Raw genomic sequence first — 20,772 nt, 5'->3', positions numbered from 1 at the left:
TCTTTCAGCTTGAACTGTTTCCTCTCATCCTATGGCTACATGCCCTCATAAAAAGTCCCTCTCCAACTTTCCTGTAAGACCCCTTTAGGTACTTGAAGGCAGCTATAAGGTCTCCCAAAAGTTTTCTCTTCTCCAGGCTGAACAGTCCCAACTGTTTCAGCCTGTCTTCATAGGAGAGGTGCTCCAGCCCTTGGATCACCTTCATGGCCCTCCTCTGGACTCTCCAACAATTCCATGTCCTTCTTGTGCTGGGGCCTCCAAAACTCGACACAGTACTCCAGGTGGGGTTTCAAGAGAGTGGAGTAGAGGAGGAGAATCACCTGGCTCAGCCTACTGACCATGCTTCTTTTGGTGCAGCCCAAGATATGGTTGGTTTTCTGGACTGCAAGTGCACATTGCCAGCTTGTGTTGAGCTTCTTATCAAGCAATGCCCTCAATTCCTTCTCCTCAAAGCTGTTCTCAATCCATTTTGCACCCAACCTGTGTTTGTTCATGGGACATAGTCAGCCTTATAAGAAAAGGATGGTCCTTTCATCTATTGTGTGAGTTTTCAGTGAAACAATGAAGTGTAAAACAGACCTAGAGATAAATTGATATGGTAAATAACTAACCTGTTCCTTGCACTATCACATGGATACATGCTTACTAAAAATGGAGCTTACTCATTTCAGCTGTGTTAAATTCAGCATGCATTTTAATTGTCATCATGCAAATTTCATTGGCATCTTTCAAAGATGGTGAGGTAGAGATCACAAAATGTTTACCAAACACAATGTGATTCTGTAGTGATGAGGCCCTATCATACCCACACTTTTAAGATCCAGCATTATTGGTTAATTTTTTTGGGAGACTACTGAATAGAAAAGAAGCTTTTCTTTCCTTCTTCACTTCTACTTATAAAAAGGAAAAAAAAAAAAAAAAAAAAAGGAAGGCTGTTTGTACACTCCAAAGACTTTTATAATGTGAATCTTCACTGAAGTTCTCCATCATTCTTTCCAAAGCTGAGTTAATTTTCCCTAAAAATCACTTGCCTTCATAAGTTTCTAAATTTTCCTTTATTTGAAATAAAGAACACAAAGACTGAGATCTACTTTATCATTCTATGCAGATGCTTAGGAGAGCAGGAAAATATTAAAAGTAAGTCCCTTGACAACACATCTTTCATAAGAGTTTTCTAAAAAATTAAATTACCGTCTAAACTGATTATGTCATCCTGATTAAAATTTGTACAAGATTCATTTGTTCTCACTAAGAAATACGCCAATTGTCATTTTGGTGGAGTATACCAAATTGAATGAACTAGTTTACAGATGAATTGATTTTAGCCCTAACACCAGCTTTGCATCTAACATTCTTAAGAGTTGTTCACACTGAAGATAGATGAGTGGCTTTGCTGCTGCCTATTTTCTCCAGAGATTTTTGCTATTAAAAGGCACCTGTAAAATTTGCTAAGTGTTTTCAAAAAGCTATACCTGTGGAGAGTGGGAAGGGATGCTGTAGATCTTAATGCCACAGTAAGAGCTCTTCTCCTGAGAGCACATCCTTCTTTGAGGGTTCAGTGAGTTGCACTCAAAAAGGCAATGCAGTTTCTCTCTGCTTGGAATATAGCTGTGGCTGAATTTAGGTAAAGCCTTTGCTGTATTCAGCTTTTGTTGAATCATCTGGTACAACTTGATTGATGATTGAGCTGTGACAATTTGGCCTTGGAAATGCAGGAGAAATGTGAGTTTTTTGCTCTTTAGTTGAATGCATGTCTCTTTGGAAGATTGCCAGTTTTAATATATACTTGTAATTATCCTCCAGCATTTAAATCCATTTGGCTCGCTCTCTTTTATTCTTCTTGTGAAATTTTTTTCAATCTAAAACTGTGAGTTCTTTTCAGTGAAATCACATGTACAGAGTAAATTGTCAGTAACAGGTATTTTAAAGACCCACCCATGACACATTAAAAACTTCAAAAATAATTCCAAGTTACTTTAGAACATATTTGTTACATTTTATGCAATTCTCTTCCTTTGTTAATTGTGAAAAACATTTTCATGTAAATAAAATCTATACACATCTGCTTCTGTTCCTTATTTCTCACTTTAAGGTATAATCTTCAATTTGAAGCCTTGTGTTTATGGTAGCTTCCTTGGACATGTTTAGTATGTGATTTTCAAGCTGATAATAAGGGAAAAATAACAAATTAACCCTTAAACATCACAGCTTTGGCTGTCAGGTAGTTATGCCTAACAGTGGAAAAGGACAAGAGAGAAGACACACAGGAATTGACATAAAAAAGATAATAATTTCAAACAATGCTTGTTTTCTGATATTTTCAAGACAAAGTCAACAAGTTATCAAAGCACAGGGATTCAACATATATGATCTGTGACAATGATAATAAAATAATCGTATACATTGATTTTATAATTAAATTATTCAAATTATTTTCAATTTCAAAATATTTATTCCGTTTCAAATTATCCAGAAAATGTATTTGAATTCTGTGTTGAAAATATTTTCTGCCTAACACTTAAAGGTATTGTTTTACGACTGCAATGCAGCAGGTAACTAACCCTCCAAAAAAACTCCCCTGGCTTGGTGAACACACCAAACCAAAGAAATAGATCAATAAAAGAAAAAAAAAAAAAGAAAAAGAAAAAGCAACCCATAACAAAGCGACCCCACAGAATTTCAGAAGTGATGAGTGACGTTTCCAAGGGGTCAATATTGGGACCAGTGCTATTTAACATCTTTGTTAGAGGCATGGACAGTGGGATTGAGTGTATCCTCAACAAGTTTGCGATGACACCAAGCTGTGTGGTGTGATTGACACCCAAGAGGGAAGGGATGCCATCCAGAGGGACCCTGACAGGCTGGAAAGGTGGGCCAGTGCCAACCTCATGAAGTTCAACAAGGCTAAGTGCAAGGTCCTGCACTTGGGCTGGAACAACGTCAGGCACAAATACAGGCTGGAGACCAGTTCTGAGGAAAGGAACTTAGGGGAGTGTAGTAGATGAGAAGCTCAACATGAGCTGCCAGTTTTGCTCATAGCCTAGAATGCCAACTGTATCCTGGGCTGCATCAAAAGAAGTGTGGCCAGCAGGGCCAAGGAGGTGATTCTGCCTCTCTACTCTGCTCTGGTGAGACCCCACCTGGAGTGCTGTGTACAGCTCTGGAGCTCACATCACAAGGAAGGCATGGAGCTGTTGGAGAGGGTCCACGAAGATGATCAAAGGGCTGGAGCACCTCTGCTATGAAGACAGGCTGAGGGAATTTGGGCTGCTCACCCTGGAGAAGAGAAGGCTTTGGGGAGACCTTATAGTGGTTTTCCAGTACCTGAAGGGGTCCTCGAGGAAGCTAGGTAGGGGCTTTTCACCAGTGGAGATAGTCATAGGAGAAGGGGTAGTGGTTTTAAATTATGCTGAGAAAAAGAGACAACAGACCTAGTGGTTTTCTTATGTCTCATATGCAGGTTGTTGGGACACTTTTTCACTTAGTCATATATTTCTCTTTTTTACTTCAATAAGGTCATAGAAAATGAATTTTCTGATCTTCTAGAAAACTTATAACTAGGTGATATGCTGTAGAGCAATAGATTTATTTTTTTTAAGCCATTTTATGTTTTAATGTAAGAGTACTTGCATTTTAATTCATTCAAAGAAAGTAAATAACAATGTCTCCATATTCTATGCCTTGAAGCCTTCTCCTTCTTATATTAAATATTTAGCCAACTTTTAAAAAGTTTTGCATGTTTTTCAGAGAACATGAGAAGTAAGAGACCTACTGCCACACCAGATTCAATAATCTCTTGGATATATCGCCATTCTCCTGGGATAGCTAATGAGAAACACTCTTTAAATTCCTTTAAGTCACAGCATTTGTTTTGATGATTTGAACATTGTTCCTTATTTTTTATTTAGAAAAATATATATTATTGTGTTTACTAAAACAAATTGTGTTAATAACAGTAATTATCTAGTGTTACTAAAGCAGTAATTCAATTTAATGGGACTAAACTTAAATGTCTGTATTCAAATGGAGTGAAAGGTTTATGATCTAATCCTTAATGAGTCTTTTGAAGTATAGTTATTGTAAGATGATTTAATTTCAGTCTTGTGCTATAGAGAATCTAATGGAACAACTTACCAAGAACACTGAAAAGGTTGTAGTTTTATCCATGACCTGATCTGCACTGTTAAATTGTAACAGTGAGGAATAAAATTGTCTATATTTTGTTTTTATACATATACAAAGAAAACAAAATATTATTTTGGAACATTATTCATGTAATATATTTTTATGGAAGCTGTTTGCAATTCTAATTAACTTGTATGCCCTTGAGATCTGAAAGATCTGAAGAAGAAAGAGTCAAAATCAGGAAAAGATGTTTTGTTTTTCATTAAAATATAATGATACCCTTAATGACTTTTTTTCTTTTCACTATCAAAGACTAACAATTACAGGATAGGAAACAGTACCAATTTTTTCTGGGATCTCATGCTGGAAGCAGAAAGCAGTTTTGACTGTGAAAACTGTTCTTTTGTATAGAAGATAATTGCCATGTTTTATTGACAATGCAAACATTTTGAAGCATTCTGTTGAAAGAAAATGAAATATTCTGTTTTTAGAAAATATCCAACTATGTTCTCAGACCAGAGGAAAATTGCAAAATTTAAGGTCGTGTTTGCTATTATTAAATATAGGTGCATGATTAATACCTTCTTAAGAAAGTATCTCTAAAATTCTTAAAACAGCCAAAACCCCCCACATTTTTACTATTGAGTACAGATGGAAGGCAAAACTCAGTGGGCACAAGTTCAGGCACTGGAGCTTGTAGACACTGCTGCAATTAAACATACAAACAAGCAAACTCCCAGTAAATTAATATATTGGGTATTTTTCCTCTGTGTTTCTCAGGATTTCAATTTCTGTCATCAATAGAATTAATATTCCTTAGAAATATAATCAGACTAGTATGCAAAGCCTTTTGCTTGTCTCTGGCTATTTTATAGGTAGTGGCATGTCAAATTTCTTTAAAATCTTGGATAAAATCAGCCGAGGGTGCTGTATATCTCTCTCTCTTTGGGTGACAGAGAGTATCACAGGTTGGTTCTGTGCTGTCCTGTCTCACAGGTCTCTGTACTGTGCTTAGCAGCCAACTGACACCAAATATGTAAACATAATGACCATCCTAAATTTTGTTACAAAGTCAAAGACCATTACAGATGTAACTTTAATTTGTCATTTAATATGAACTCTATATTAAGTTCCCTTTAAAATTATGTAACTGGGTATCAGAAAGTAACAAGCAAAACTTCTGTGTTGGCCTTATCCTCCTGATCTCCAGGTCACCCTTCTATTCTGTTCTATGGTTTCTGGTTACTTTGAGTTTTCTGTATTTTACAAAATCTTTGTTCTATCTTGTGCTCAAATCAAAACTAGCTTTGGGGTTCAAAAGCCTGTTGTATATTCACTAAAAAGAAAAGATCTATCCAGTCTCCTCACAAAGCCTTAAAGAGTTTTGGGCACTGACATGATGGAATGCTGAGACACAGTTTCCTAACCTTTGTATGCCTGCAGGTTGTTAAAGTGGTTGCTGATATATTTATTTATAATAACCTGAATAGACAGATGGAACATTTAATGTTTGCTTACTAAGATACCAAATAACAAAAAAAAAAAAAAAAAAAAGAAAGGAAAAGAAAAAAGAAAAATAATAAAAGCATTGCCATATATTAAACATTCTTCATTATAAAGAAATAAATTACAAGAATTACAGCACTCCACCATACAGGGAAAAGTATAATGAAAAATGAAGACTGTAGAAAATGTAGACCATGTGGGAAAAATAACAAGCCTTCAGACTCACAAATTTTTGTCTTACATAAAATGTACAACTAATTAGATTTCTCTAATCTAATTTACTACAGGCTTTTTGCCATTTTCAAGACAATTTTTTTTTCTATAGACTATAGTTTAATGCAGCATAGATGTTTTAATGTAATTAAGCTATCTATTCTAGCATTCTAATTTACAATTGATTTTTAAGATAATGAAAATATGCCTTCATATTGAGCAGGCACTAATCTCACGGGTTGCTATGTTATTGCCAAATATAGCTACTAGCTTTGGAGATAGTACTTAGAAAACCTTCACTTCTACTGCTTTTATTGACTATCTTGATGGTCTCACTTTTTTGAAATGAGCCTCCAGCAGAAGAAAATCTTTAACTGTACACTATAAAGTGGGAGAATATTCAAAAAATTAAGATTATGGGATGAAGAACAGAGATAGACCTATGTCTGTATTGTTTAATATCAGAAAAAAAAAAAAAAAAAAAAAAAGAAAACAAACTACAAGTCCAGAGATAAATACTGTTAAAAATTGAATCACTATGCCATTTTTTCAAAATTTTACATAGAAATTTATTATTTTGCATTTTTTCATACAATTGTACAATTTTTTTCATCTAAGGAAAGATCCTCATTATTTAACCTGTTTCCATTCTTTATTGTATCTGTTAGTTCCATGTATGCATGTGTATGTGCATATGCATGCTTCTGTGTCTCTGACTTTACAGGTCAACTGCATAGAATAAGAAAGCTGATGAACAGCCAGCCTGGCCTGATCTCTCTTTTGTATTAAGAAGTAAAAAAAAAAAAAAAAAAAAAAAAAGAAAACAAACTACAATTCCAGAGATAAATACTGTTAAAAATTGAATCACTATGCCATTTTTTCAAAATTTTACATAGAAAAAAAAAAAAGAAAACAAACTACAAGTCCAGAGATAAATACTGTTAAAAATTGAATCACTATGCCATTTTTTCAAAATTTTACATAGAAAAAAAAAAAGTATGGAGTGTGATATGGATTTAAGGAATAATTTGCCATATTGTGCAAATGAGGAAACCTTTGCTTATAGAAGTGGGGACTGGCATTTTGGTACATTGTGAGAAACTAAAATAATGTGTTATTCCCGGGCAGGGAATGAGAAGTCTCATCAAAAAACAATGAAACAAATGAAACAAGTGTATGAGATTTATTTTTTTTTTCGTTAACTCCTTTAGAAGTTCTGGCATTTTTTGAAGGTGAGTCTTGTAGGCCCAATGACATGCTAAAGAAGGCACCCTCCTGAGGAGATGATGAATGTGTAGGTAAATTGTTCTATTCCAGGGGTGTGTGTCCCTACATTAATTTGTGGTCATAATCTGTATGCATCATCTATCACTCTGTTTCAAATGAATATTACCTCTCCTTTATTTTTCCTCTTGATCAATTAAATGAAACATAATATGGCAGATAATTTGTTATGTGAATATGAAAGGTTACATTTTCATGTCCATCCCAGTTTAAGATTTTGGTTCTAAATTGTAACACGCTATGAGAGCTCAAATGTCTAAAAAAAAATATTTTCCATGAGTAACACCACAACAAACCCTATAATCCCACCTCTATGTGAGCCTGAGATAGGGGGAAATCATAGAATCATAGAATGGGTTGGCTTGGAAGGGACCTTAAAGATATCCAGTTCCAACCTTCCAGCCAATTCCTTATCCACCCCATAGTCCATCTGTCAAGTGTGTGTTCCTCCATTTTAGAGACAAGAATGTCATGTGGGACAGTGTCAAATGTTTTGCACAAATTCAGATAGGTGTTGTCAGTTGCTCTTCCCTTGTCCAGCAATGCTGTAACCCTGTCATAGAAGGTCAGCAAATTTTTCAGGTATGATTTGCCCTTAGTAAACCTTCAACACAGGATTTTCAGTCAAGGCCTTATAAATACAAAATTCCAACATCTTCCAGGTATTTAGTAATTCTTTCCTAAATAATACTTCATTTTTTTTTTTTGTTTTTATTTTTACTTCCTTATTCACACTGAAGAAAAGATTGACTAAGTCTTTTGGATTTGTTTAGTACAGGGAAATCTGTCATACATCAGGATGGAACCTTGCTGTCATAATATTTAATTAATAATAATTTGATAATTGTTTTTTAGTCCCAACTGACAGAAATTTAATAGAAAACTATGTCTAGAATCTGGCTTTTGGCTAAGTCATGATATTTCCTATGAGACATACCAGCAGGTACTATGCCTTTTCCTTTTCTGAGAGACAGATTCCCTATATACATCATGAAATTCTGTAGATTTCTTCAAGAACTCTTTCCTTCTTAGTTGCCTTACTTCATACGCATTACTGAAATCCTTGCATAAAATTGAAAACAATCACTAAGCACTTACATTGAACAATGTTTTCTTTGCAATGACTTGCAAAGAGCAGTGCTATCAACTACTTGATGTTCTTGACAAACTTCCGAACTTTGCAGTGATATTTGTATGTGTATTTTGTTGCATTATTCCTTATGAATGTATGTGAATATAATCTATATTTGTAGACCAATAGTCCAGTACTAGAGTGTAATAGATTCCCATAACTTTCTCTGAGTATGGGTTTATGTGCACTCTGACTTAAAAAGAAACAAGCTAATGAACAAACAAGCAAACTACAACCTCCCCGCCCCCAAATAAAATAATATTGACAAACAGTTATAGATGGATTGCATACATATATAGGAAGAGCATAGTTTATTGTGGGGTTTTTTTTGTTTGAAATACATAATAGAAAATATTTGCTGCAGTGAACAGCTCTGATGTCTGCACCGGGGAAGGAAATTCAAGAAAAAAAGGGCTTTTACTGAGCTTCCTTGAGCAGATGACAGGCCTGGACACCACTGGGGGAAGGACAGCTTTTCAGAGGGCTGCTGAGGAGGCATGACAGAGGCATCCCTCACTTGGACAAAGGTACCCACAGGAAATGCCAACAACGATGAGCATAGACACCTGAGTGGGCCAACATGCATATCAGCCAGGGGCTGCCAGAGAACTTTGCATGGCAGTTTGCAAGGAAGGGCATGCAGGGAGGGCCCTTCTTTGAAGGGCTCTGCTCCAAGATCATCTGCATGGGTCAAGGGTGCTCATCCTAATTAACAAAGCAGAATGGTGAGCATTCAGCAGGGAGCCAAGGTTGCAGCTTAGTCTGGGAGTTCTGCAACATCCACCCTAGTGGCGATTGATGCCTCTACCCAGATGGAGCTGTTGAAGGCAAATGTTGCTGTACAGGAGGCTGTATCATTCATGTTCTCAAAAGATTTTCCACCTTTAGGAAAATCCCACCACTCTTCAATGTCTCAAAGTTTTATTCAGAGTTTCATTTAGACATTTGAAGAATATGTCTCTGTGAGACAGTGCTTCTTAAGAGCAATAATACATTTCTTGCCTTAATACTAAACCAAAGTACAAAAACAGTTGATTAAGCCAAAAAAAGAGAAAAAGACAAAACCCCTGAATTCAAAGTACCTGATGTGTGAATTTGATACCTCAGGTCTACATGAAAGATGTCCTACCATCTTTTATTTGAAAATCAATAATCTATTAAGTATGTACAGTACTCCAAACCACCTTTGTGGCTTTAGATTTCTCAAAAGAGCTAAAAATTGATTTAATGCATAGTTTCTTATTTGCAGCTATAGATTGCTTTTCAAATATATATATCTCACCTTCTTTTTTTTTCTGTGTTTTCAATTTTACTTGCCACTTGTCCTGTTTTATTCTATTTTGTTCTACCAAGACGAACACTTTTCAATATTTCATGCATAAGTCATTATCCCTTATTGTTGCTCAGTGGGTCCTGTGGCATCTCTAGCTTAAATTCAGTAATTAAAAGAGCTCAGAAAATCCTCAGCCTGAGCTTTTCACAAAGCAGAAAAGTGAGTTGAACCCCCAATGGCTCTGCCTGAAAGGAAAGAAGGAAATTGAGGAAACAGGACGATTAAACTTTACACCACTATCTCATGTTTTATTCAGTGTGATCAGAGAATACTTGGCTAGTTCACTGCCATGGGGAGGTTTTTCATGTTGAATTATAGCAGTAGTTCCTACTTTCAACTTGAAGAATAAAGATGCAAAAATATATAATGATTTTAAAGTACTTCAATGTAAAAAACTATTCATGTACCCAGCTCTCATTCCAATAAAAATTATGATACTATTTAAATTCATGTGCTGAAGCATAAAGTGACTGACCAGTATTTGAATGAGTAGCAACTCCCAAAAGCTCAATACAGAGTACTTGAACAGATACTGCTGTTCTAAGTTGCAACATGACTCTTTAAGGCCTTTTGTTTACAAGTTTACAATCATCTTATATTCCTGTTAATCTTTCCATTAAATTAAAACAAAATATTTCAGACTATGTAAACTACATGCAATGGTTCAGCTCCCTTTGGTTTTATTTCATTATAAGAATTAAGTAATAATAATGTGGCAAATAATATTTTGTATTATTTTGTGCTCTGAATGACACAGACACCATAAAGATTTTCATACTTCTTGGATATGAAATCTATCTCTTTTTATAGTATTTAAAAACCAGTTTCATTCTTCTCTCATCTGAGTTGGGCTGCACATCTGCACCAAGTTAAACATGAGTGTAAGTGTTTTGTTAATATGCATCAAATTTCACACTACAGGATATTTGATGGTGTAAAACACTATAAATGAGGTCACTAAATAATCCATTGATTTTAATGGAGGATTAGTAAATTTCTTGTCTGTATGGCTTTTCATTTTAGCATACCAAATTCATGCTACATTGAATTTGATTGTATCCTCTAGTTTACCAGCTAAATAGAACTCATGTCTACTCCAGTTTGTATTACAGGATGGTTTTATATTCTGTTATTAATTGTTTTTTCTCAACAGTCTTAAAGGGTTACATCACTAGGGAGACCTTTTATTAAGCTTAATAAAATGTCAAGACAGATTAATTATTTGATTCCAAAAGACATTTTTATTATATAAAAATTGGTTTACTCTATAGGGTGGGAGGTTGCTTCCACCTTGTTGTATTCACTGAAACAAACATTTTTGTCTGATACCTATAAAGGACAAATTATGAAATTTAACTAGCAATAAATAGCCAATTAAATTCCTAAATGAGATTAAACACTTTCATTTTGTTCACATGTTTTAACTGATGATTTTTGTGTGAGCACTGGTACTCTAAAACTCTATTGAAGAATCAAAATCTCCAGATGTTTCTAATACTTATAGTAGATCATCCTGCTTCTGTACTATGTTGAGTTAATTATCACCAAATAATGTCTATCTCTAGGCTTTATACTGTGGTATTAATTTATGTACTGGACTATTTTCATTGTAGGATAGATCCTACTTAACTTGGGAAGCATTGGTAAAAAATTAATTCAGAAGGAAAGCCATTTTCAAAGGATGGTAAAAGGTTTAATGCTCAGATCTTCTGAACTCCACCAAAAGCTGGAAATCCATCTCCCACTGTTTTACCTAGTTGCATTCTGGATACTTCACACAGCTTGCTCCTAGGATGTTGCATCTGGACATGGGCCAAACCTCAAATGACTCAGTCCCACACCACAACAAAATCCAAAGGTGGACCAGGCGTCTTCCTCACCTTACCTATTTGCTCCCATGCCTTTGTTTCCAAGAAAAAACCCCGCTGTGATATATTTTGAACAGGTACCAGTCTGCCTAATTGGAAGGTAGCATCTGAGAAGTACATTATATAACACAGACATATCTAGGCACAGACTGAAAATAACAGCCTCATGTTTTATAATAGATTTCTCCTTTTTCCATGAGGGATAAACCAAAGCTGGGACATTTGTTATAAACAACAATTGATGCTATATCAAACATAATTTATAAATTATGTTTATTTACAGAAATGTACATAGATGTTAATTTCTGAGTGCATGTTGCCTTCGTTAAAGACAGCACCATGTTTCAAAATCCCTCATCTCCATGTCCTAGAGGTAGGCTGAGAAGACTGTGAATTGTTTTGTGACCTCCTTTTCACTGACACGTACCTCCTTTCCAATAATACATAGTCCCCACCAGTAATATCTAATTGAATACACTCTGGTGGGAGAGTTCAAGTTTCTGAACAGTCTTACATTTACGTCAGTTTTTAATGGAGTGCTACATATAACTTAAACAAGAGAAAAATAAAGTTTAAAAAAACTTCAATCTAGTGTCCATGGTAAAGTTATTTATTGCTGTCATGTGTTTTAAAACACAATGGTGTATATTGGAAATTAGTTCAGCTGGTACAAATATTGGTATTTGAACACAGTCTCAAATAAACGCCTAAAACACCTATTCATCCAAATATTTTTCATATGTTGTTTCAATTTCCTTTCTTTCTTCCCTCCCTAAATGCACTAATAATAGTGTATGCCATTATATATAATTCCATGACAATAGCTATTTAAATGCACCAATCCAGTCTCTGAGGTACATATCATGCATTATTAAACCCTGAACAAATATGTATTAAATTAATATCTGAAATTAGCTGCATCTGTTAAGGTAACATTTTGCTGTATTTCATTCTCTGGAATTTATTGTACATATAGTATGAACTCTGAAGTGAGAAATCATAAAAACAGGGATTGTATTAAATATATATTTCATTGTACATGAAGCAAAACAATATTTTAATGTAACGCAACATTTCTAAATAGTTTAATGCTGTGTGCTTCAAAACTTTGAATCAGAAACTTCTTATCTTCTTATACACTCAGTGAAAAACAGAACAGAAGTATTTTAAAAGGTAGCTATTGTATTTTAAACTGTACAGTATGGGATATGATGAGCAGAACGTAATTATTCTGTAATCGCTGCATTTGAAAGTACTCAGAACTAATTTTTGATAGTGCAAATCAGGTGTCTCTGGCAGTTTTCCTTTTCCTAATTCCAATACTATTAATAAACATGTCAGCATCTAATGGACTCACTGTTTCTTCTGGTTTAAATTAAGTCACAATGTAGCTGTTCAGCACCTCACTAATTATGATGGCAGAATATTTACATTAGATAGAGTAGCAATATCAGGCCAAAATTGCAATACCTTCAGGCAACGAGAGATTTAAGTAGTTAGAGAAAATTCCTCTTCCCAATTGAGAATTACAGAGTGAGTTTTCAGGTAATGCTGTCAGTATCATTGCCTGTAATTTCAAGGGGGAAGAAAAGGAAATAAAGTGGAAATATTCTTCAGCACCATTTCTGTTACATTTTTCTTTTTCATATTTACAGGCCAGAATGAACAACAGTGAAACAATGCTAATGAAAATAAGAGTCTGTCTGAAATGATATTTGTATAGGTAAACTTAAATTTCTGACTTCTTGGCTCTTTACATTTCCTAAAGTAGTACTGCAAAGAATGCCACCAGGACAAGAAGTATCTTGGAGGATGTCTGAGAGCAAGCACACTGATCCATCAAGAACAGGCTGACACATTGTGATACAGTAATTTCAGAAACTAAAACCTTCTAATAAAAATAATCATAATTATCAAGCTATTGAATTATTTAATAATTGATTATATTTGGTACAGAAACCCTCACTAGCACTCACATTCATTAATTCGGAAATACAAAACTGTCAGAATAAAGGTATAAATGCAGATAAATTCTCAATCAAAAGTGCTCTGCAATCAAAACAAAAAACTCAAATGCTATGTAATTCCCTAGTGCAATCTGACAACATGTGAAGTGTAGTGAACATTGGAGTTCTATATAGTGTTAATTGTGCCCAGGAAGGTAAATCTCATTAATAGCCTTTCAAGTCCAGGTGTTTTTATAAGGAAAATTGATCATGGCATTTACATTCTCATCTACAGGCATTGTGTCATAAAGAAGCAAGTTGATTTGAAAGATGAATCATATGTAGTTTTTCTGTCATTATTATTGATCTTTCAAGCTATAAAGACTGTGTAAGGTTATGAAGCACTTAAAGATTTATTACTTTTATAGATCTATGTTTTCTGTGGTGAAAGTAAACATAAATCTCTGTTTTACCTACTGATACAGTAAACATCATTGCTTGAAAGTATTAAAAATATATTAAACAAAGAACTAACTCTTACTGCAAGATGTTTCAGTTTTTTAAGTCTTTAAGGAAATAATTTAATAAACATTTTTCCTGCTTTGAGGATCTTTAAAAATATTTTTAATCTACATTTTGTCAGAATGTATGGAAACTCTGTCTAAAAATCAGTTGCATGTACAGGCCTATAAAAGTCTTCAGTTTCCTTCTGCATTGCAAGTAGGGCTAGGGAAAATATGTAGGAAGGGGAACAACAATAACAAAAAACTAATGACAAAGGAGTAAAAGGAAATCAGCATCAAATGAGTTGTGTTTGCTGAGCATCCACAAAATGGTACACCTGAAGGCATATATGAACCCTGCAAATTACACTGAAGAAAAATTACCAATTTTAGGTTTACAGAAATTATGCATCTACGGAAACCCATTCCTTCCCTCTGTAAGGCTCTGTAAGCCTTCAAAACTGCTTCTGTGGCTATTCTTTCAATCATAAAGTCATAGAATGATTACATTTGGAAAAGATCTCTAAGATCACCATGTCCAACTGTTAACCCACCACCACCATGACAACTAAACCATGTCCTGAAGTGCCACGTCCACGTTTTTTTAATACCTGCAGGAATGGTGACTTCACCACTTCCCTAGCAAGCGTGTTCCAGTGCTTGATCACTCTTTCAGTAAAGAAGTTTTTCTTCATCTCCAATCTGAACCTCCCCTGCAGCAACTTGAGGCCGTTTCCTCTCATCCTATCACTACTTATTTGGGAGAAAAGATAAAAATTGTAGAAAGCAATAAGGTCTCCCTTCAGCCTTCTCTTATCCAGACTAAAAAACCCCAGTTCCTTCAGTTGCTCCGCATAAAACTTGTTCTCCAAGTCTCCAGTAAGACTTGTTCTGTAACCACAAAACTTTAACTTTTTAAAACTGTTTAAAATACTCAAGGTCATTTTAACTAAAAATGGTAGTGGCTGTTTATAAATTTTTGGGAATGACGTAAAGTGAACAGACAGGTTTAGAGTGGCGGCTCCAACCCCCTTGGACATATCCAGAAACCCGTGGCTGCCCACATCCTCAAAAGGCATTCTTACAAGGCATACCTAGTCCTAGCCCTTTTGTTCAACAATCCTTTTATTCTCCATGGAGTACAATCAGCATAATGATATTACTCTATTCCTAATCCTAATTCAATCCTCATGGTATACCTAGCTAAAGTGATCCCATTGGTATTCTATTGTGTATCCTATTAGTATATACATAACTGTTTTTTGCAGATAATTAAGACCTGTTGTTGAATTATATTGTTTGTAGGCACAAGGAGACAACTGAAAAGGGTTCATTGTTGATTCAGAGAAACTTCAAGCTATATCCAAAGGATCTTTGTCTTCTAATTTAGACAGGTTTTTTGAGCTGCAATTTCAATTGTCATAAGAGGTCAGCATCACCTTTTGTATTGATTGCCAAGAACTGCAAAGGCCGTGGACACTGAATCGACATTAGATTAAGCTTGAAATATGCAGAAGGACACCATACACAGGAAATCCGATGTGCTGAAAATAAGGAAACACTTTGTTAAGTAGCAGTCAGCATAATTACATGTAAATATCTTACATGTAAATATCTTTTCTGTTGTAAGTCAATACAGATATTTGTTATGTACATTAAGGTCTTCCATCTGTTGGAAAAACTTTTTTTATTTGAAAGTTTTAGATCAGCATTGAGGTGTGTTCTGAGATGTTAGACTAAATGCCCCATTAATCTCTTTTGTTTACCAAGTAGGTAAAACAGCAAATAACTTCCACAGTAACTACAAATGGATTAAAATGAATGCTTATCATAGGCAAATTATTCTGACATTACAAGAGTTGCATGACTGTCTTAAGCAGATGGCAGGACTTCCTTTAGAGATGCCTGTACCTTTTCTTTGATGGTAGAAGGGGTCCAAGTAATCATCTTAGACAATTAGAGAGCCAAAGTTAATCACACCCTGCTCACTGTGCAGGTATTGATATTTCTTTTAATCTTATCAGAACAGCATGAATGCAGCACACAGTAGCCCCTAAGTACCTTAAGAAGGATCAGCCCATCCAGTTTCTTTCAGATCTGAAATCAGTGAGTTTTCCTTTCCAATTTTCATCTTTCTCTTCTTAAAGGATGTTATTTTTTTTTTCCTTTCCAATTTTCATCTTTCTCTTCTTAAAAGATGTTATTTTTTTTTAATGTGGAAGAGTGAAACCACAACTTTTAAAAAAGTTTTGCTCTGAAGTATCTTTGTAACTTTTGGCAGCTGTGGCATGAGGTTACTTCAATAGGTATCAGAGAGCAACAAGGGTTGCTAAAAATTAAATAATTGTTAATTTTATATATGCAGAAAGCAAGAAATAGCTAGCTATATACTGAGACTGCTCTGCTTGTTAACTTTCCTTCTCTGAAATGTAGTTGTTTTCTGACTGTCCTCAGTGAGTGTTTATTTTATAGACCTTATCTTAGATGCTACAAATTGAGCAAGTTAATTTCAGTGGCAAACCCCAACTCAAATGAAAATCTCTTTGTCACATTAACTTTCAAAAACTGTATTTCAGAATACTTTTTTTTTTTTTTTTTAAGATTTACTCTTCTGTATCATTAAGTTTTCTAAATTTTTTTATGTATTCAACTGTATCCTCAGAAATATTTATGTAATTTAATAAATTTATTATTTTATTTACTTATTAAAAAATCTGATGCTGCAGTTTAACAGTTAGCTTTCTGAAGCTACATACAGACCTGTCCTACTCAGAAAAAATCTTTGACTTGGCACTATGTTTTCAGGTGAACTTGCCTAAAATCAAACATAACACATAGCCTTGACAATCCGATGTTTACAAGATTACTTCCAGGATTTACACTAACACAAAGTGGATATCTTGGCTTTTTCTTACCCACCGTACTTTACATAACACAGTATATAGAAAATGGTTTCAGTTCAATGCTGACTTACATAAGAACATAATGGACAAAACCAGTGAATTATATTATATCATTTAATCTTAGGTGAATTTAATATAAAGAAACAAAGTAGTTATGCTGTTACAAATTGTTATGTCCAGGTCAAACAGTTGTTTTAAAGTATCTTTTTGAAAATTACAATCAATAAAGCACTCAGCTGAGCTTCAGTCCTACTTAATTAGGAGGTATATTTCCTCATAATAACTATATATGAACAAAGAAACAACTAAGAATTTTGAATTTTTCAAAAGAGAAAAGCAAACAGGCTGCCCAGAGAGTTTGTGGAGTCTCCTTCACTGGAGACATTCAAAACCCTCCTGGACACGTTCCTGTGTGATGTGCTCTGGGTGATCCTGCTCTGGCAGGGGGGTTGGACTAGATGATCTTTCGAGGTCCCTTCCAACCCCTAGGATTCTGTGATTCTGTGATTCTGTGCCAAGTATTGGTAATCATGCAGGTTTGTACTATGAACAAAGTACAAGTTTATGGAGGAAAAAGTATTACCATGCATATTATAACTTCTTTTTAAGTATATTTAATTGAAAGTAACAAAAAAGCTGACCATATACATATATATATTTAAATTTACTCTCAGATATGTTCCAATTCAAAGTAAAATATTTGCAGTCATAAATTACTTTCCTATATAATTGTACATTGACCATTCTTTATCTTTGTACTTATATATATTTTTTTTAATTTCATTTAATGATAAAGAAAATGAAATAATTGTTTTCCTACTAATTCCAGATTCTTCTGGTTAGTACAAATTAGTTGTATGTGCAAGGAGAGATTTTCAAGAAACCTTTTGTGGTACATCCACATTTTTTAAAGTTAAAAACCAACCAACCAAACAAACTCTTTAAGTTTTACTGTATAAACAGACCACTTTTAGCTACTCCAGAGCAACTTTTTTCAATGGGTGAAAAAAATCTTATGCCTATTCAAATATTCAGTTCTCTCTCCAAAAGCTGATATGGAAAGCTGATACAGACTTTTGTTTTTCCATTCTTAAATAAACTGAATGTTCAGGTCCTGAAAATGGCATTTTCATAGCACTGTTTATGACAGATGTCTGGCTATCTCTTTTCTGGTCACTCATCTTTCCTTTCTGAGCATCCACAATGTCATTTCCAGAGCTGTTTTCTTTTCTTATACTTTTGACTATGCCAGTCTTCTTCATACCTTCATTATATCAGTATCTCTTTTTCCCAGGAAAAAAAAGTCAGTCAGGTTCCTGTAACAGGATGCCATATTTAAAAAATTCAGCAGAATTATTTGACAGAGTGAATGATAATGTGGTTAAGTACAATTTAGCAACCTATGCTGCTTTTTTATGTTGTATTATGAAATCTGAGCTGTCAAGGAGGAAATACAAGGTAATGGGTTAATAACCAAATAAGAGTTAGGAAATTAAGGAGAGAAGTCAGTGCGGATGATCTGACTTCTATCATGTGCTGTTCAACACATTTATAAATATGTTAAAAAAATTAGCAAACTGACTTCTTAAAAGAATCTCTGTTATTTACAATAACCCAAATGAAAGCTAATGAAGGAGTTCTAGGAAGATCTCAATTGCTTAGGAGACACAGAAACAGATGTTGTAGATAAATTCTCTTGCCCTGTTCTCTATGCATCTGATGTTTTTTCTCCTAAACTGACTTTCACACCTTCACTTACGATGTGGTTTGGAAAGTATTATTCTTTTCCCTGCCTAGGGGGATGATTTTTCCCCTTTAAGTGGGGTTCATTGAAATGAATTTCTATTCTTTTGTCCCTTTCTTTTCTTCATTATCTCCCCACTTCTTTCATTGCTGATATAATATTCTATGTCCCATTTTTCCCTTTACAATCTCATCACAGAAAAGATAGAGTGGGGGAGGCACAGCATTTTATTTTCTATTTGTAAAGCATGACATAAATCCACAGTGCTACATGCTGAATATTTAATAAACATGCGATACTATCAAATTAACAACTCATACCCTTGCTGAGGTGCTCATTTGGCAGAAAACTTAGACTCAGGTCCAGATGGGCTCTGCATTATGAAATAACTCTGTTATTTGAATTTTGATAATGCCCAGGCTCTGTATTTTAACACCCTCTATAGGAACAGGTTTTGGCTTGTTTCTCTGTTGCCAGTGTAACAGTTGATGAAGAAAAAGCAGATTAAGTTCATTCTTTCCATGTGTTTCTGTACCAGCAAGTAAGAAATTCTTAATCTAGTAAATGTGATAAAAAAATATAGTGGTGGGGAATAAAAATCTGTGTACTTTGTTTTTACATACATTCATCTCATTGAAGTTTGACACAGTCCAAAGATAACTAACGTAGGAATGGCATCACTTGAAGTGCCCTCTTTACTTATAGCTCAGGTGATTGCCTAAATTTGAGTGTCTTTGTCCTGGTTTGAGCCAGGATGAAGCCAATTTTTCTTTTTTACTGATATTTTTTTCCTTCAGTAAGCTTTCTTGTAACTAGCAACAGTGTGTTCTGCTAGGCTGATAAGACAGTGGAATGTTTTTCTAACTACTGAGGCTTCAAGGCTGCACCTGCACTCTGCTGGCTCAGACACTATGGGGAGATCTGTGACCCCCCCGTAGGAGGCTGAGTTAGACAGACAGCAAAATTGGCCAAAGATATTCCATTCCATATATCTACGTAAGCTAAAAGGAAGGTCAGAGATCACAGAAGACAACTTCCTTCCTTCTTCTTCTTCCCTTCTCTTTGGTCCATGACCGGCATCCGGGGAGGACTCTGTTCATCCATCACCGTCGACCCTTAGGCTCAAGATCTCCTGACCCCCATAACTCTCTGCTCTTTTCCAGCAGCAGCTCCGGGATTCCTCGGGACTCTTCCCAGTTCAGGGAAGTGCTGTGGGAGTTGCTGGGGTGGGGGGAAGCGAGAGGCTTTTGCCCATACCTGAATATATCTGTATATAACTGTATATATTTTCTTGCATCGTTCATTAGTGTTTTAATTAAAGCTGTGTAGTTTAGTTTTCAATCCAGCCAAGTCTCTCTCTTTTTCTCTCTCTCCTTCCCTACCTGGGTGGGGGGGGAAGGGGATCAAGAGCATTGTTGTCGGACCTGAGTCAAATGGTGACAGTCTTGAAAGTACTTGTACATATCTAGATGACCCCATGTTATTATAATACTGTAAACACAGCACTTCACAAAAGAGAAAACTTGTGTTATTGTATCTTTATATTTCTATGCAATTGCATTTTTTTTGTGAAAATGCAAACCCATTAGTTTTCATAGAAGTCTTTTGTCCCGACATCAATAAAATTTACTCAGATTTTGCATATTTCCTGCATTTCACTAGAAAATATATTTCTTTTATGAATAAAAGAAAGAATATCTTGCAGAGCTTCGGTAATAATGAATTTAGATGATTTACAACATCAGAATTATTTCCTCAGTTACTTTGTAATTCTATCTGTACAGTTCAATGAAAGACATTATGATAACTCAGTAAGGAAGATAAGGAAGCAAAACCAGATTTTAAAGATTTTAAAGAAATTTGCTTTGTTTTTCAATGCATTCTGCATTATATCTTTATACCATACATGCACAGTGATAAATTGATGTACTTGGTTAAATTTTAACATGTGTATTTACAACTAACCATCTTTTCCTTGAGTCTCCATGTCAGCATAGGAATAGGAGAAGCCGAAGTACTTCAACAGTGTTCTGTAGGTGTATGACTTCACATGAAGAAGAGACATATCTATATTTGCATCCAGAAGTATGGCTTTAAGATGGGTCAGCTTTATCTCTTTGCTGCCTATGACAATACCAGTGCGTGTGGGATTGAGAGAAGAAAATATGTGAGGCAATAGCATAGCACCAGCTTGGCTTATAATATGAATCCTAAG

Source organism: Chaetura pelagica, unplaced genomic scaffold, assembly GCF_000747805.2.
Source record: "Chaetura pelagica isolate M959 unplaced genomic scaffold, ChaPel_1.0 scaffold63, whole genome shotgun sequence".
Classification (NCBI taxonomy): domain Eukaryota; kingdom Metazoa; phylum Chordata; class Aves; order Apodiformes; family Apodidae; genus Chaetura; species Chaetura pelagica.
This window is presented reverse-complemented; position numbering follows the sequence as displayed.